Source organism: Cariama cristata, unplaced genomic scaffold (assembly GCF_000690535.1).
Source record: "Cariama cristata isolate BGI_N322 unplaced genomic scaffold, ASM69053v1 scaffold20633, whole genome shotgun sequence".
Lineage (NCBI taxonomy): Eukaryota > Metazoa > Chordata > Aves > Cariamiformes > Cariamidae > Cariama > Cariama cristata.
In genome coordinates, this window is record NW_009606891.1 from 1 (window position 1) to 1970 (window position 1970).

Here is a 1970-nt window from a genome sequence, read left to right on the forward strand (position 1 = left end):
GGCCACATCTGGAGTGCTGTGCCCAGTTCATGAAAGACAAAGAACTACTGGAGAGAGTCCAGTGCAGGGCAATGAAGATGATGAGGGGATTGGAGCATCTCCCTTATGAGGAAAGGCTGAGGGAACTGGGTCTGTTCAGCCTGGAGAAGACAAGACTGAGAGGGGATCTCATCAATGCTTATAAATACCTTAAGGGTGCGTGTCAAGGGGATGGGGCCAGACTTTTCAGTGGTGCCCAGTAACAGGTTAAGGGGCAATGGGCACAAACTGAAACTCAGGAGTTTCCATTGTAATATGAGGAAGAACTTCAATACTGTGAGGGTGGCAGAGCACTGGAACAGGCTGCCCAGATAGGCTGTGGAGTCTCCTTCTCTGGTAATATTAAAAATCCGCCTGGATATGTTCCTGTGCAACTTGCTGTAGGTGACCCTGCTTTGGCAGGGTGGTTGGACTATGTGATCTCCAGATGTCCCTTCCAACCTATCATTCTGTGATTCTCTGATCTTGCTTTATGGAAATTTCTCTAACTTTTAGCAGAAACATACTTCTCTTCAATGTACATACATTGAAACTTAATTAGTTACCTGTTGATCAAACTCATACAGTATCACTGGCATACTGACTCTATTTTGTTCATATAAAGACATTAGAATCTCAAACCCAGAAAATACTTAATGAATACTTAATGAATTTCAGAAACCAGTAGCTAACCGAATACATGTGAAGTGGTAATTTAGGTATAAAGTTAAAAAATGAAATCTATACAGTTTAACTAAATGAATGATATGTCAAAGAACGCAGTAATATTAGACAAAACAGTAACATGAGAAAATTGAAAACTATGATGGGTAACATTTTTCTTAACATTATATGTTCAGTTATGGAAATGAATAACCCACAAAGCAAAACTCACAAAATATGTTAGGAAACACAGTGTTACTATTCTTCTAAATCTGATCTGTAATTTTAAAACTCACCATCTCTGTCATCGTATATGAAACGGTATTGTTATTGATGCTCATATAATGACTAAATAAATTTCAGTTCCCAATACAAATGTGGAAACCCAGGCAAGATCAGGTCTTGCTATGCTATGTGCTGAATACATTATAATGTAGTATATGCTGAATCCCTGTCTCACAGTACTTTGGATCTTGATTAAAATGTAATGATGAGTTTGAAAAAAGCTAGATCTAAGCCTCCAGTATAACTTAGGACAGAATTTTCCAGTCATTAGGTGACAGTAATTTTCAATCCCATGAAGAAAGTAGTATTCAACATGCCTAGAGGCAAAAAGCTGAACTGTTCATCAGCTGAGCTCTGACCCATGGGGTCACCTGAGGGAGAATAATACTACTCTATCAAGAACATTCCTGGGTTTGGGGCAATTTATTTGGGGTGGTGATAATGATGTGTCTGTTAAATAGTTTTGATGCATCTAGAACACAAACACAGAGATACTTCATTCCCTGACAAGAAAAGTGTCTGCTCTTCTCGGCACTCTGCCTTTCACATTTCCCATTCACATACATTTTGTTTGCTACATGCTATTTGCGATTGAGGTAGCTTCCACTCCCCCCTAAGCACTCTCAAAAATATGCCACTACAAAAAGTAGTCAATGTAACACCCAATTTAATTTAGAATTATAAGGCAATTTTTAACAGTTTCTAGCAGGGCTTATCTAACTTTAAATGCAGTATACACTCACAGCATGCACACACATTACTGTCACATGAGTCATCAGCTGGGCTTGAATGTCAAATCTGCAAGTTCACAGCAAAGAGTTTTTACCACTTCAGCTACTGAAGTAATTTGAAGTGAGACACTGTTCTCTTCATGCAGACTGGCCCAAAGCAGCTAACAATAACATAGGCAGCAGATAGCAGGTATTTATATGATGATTCTTTATATAAATATAAATATATATTTATCATAGATGTATTAATATACCTTTAATGTAAGTATCAAC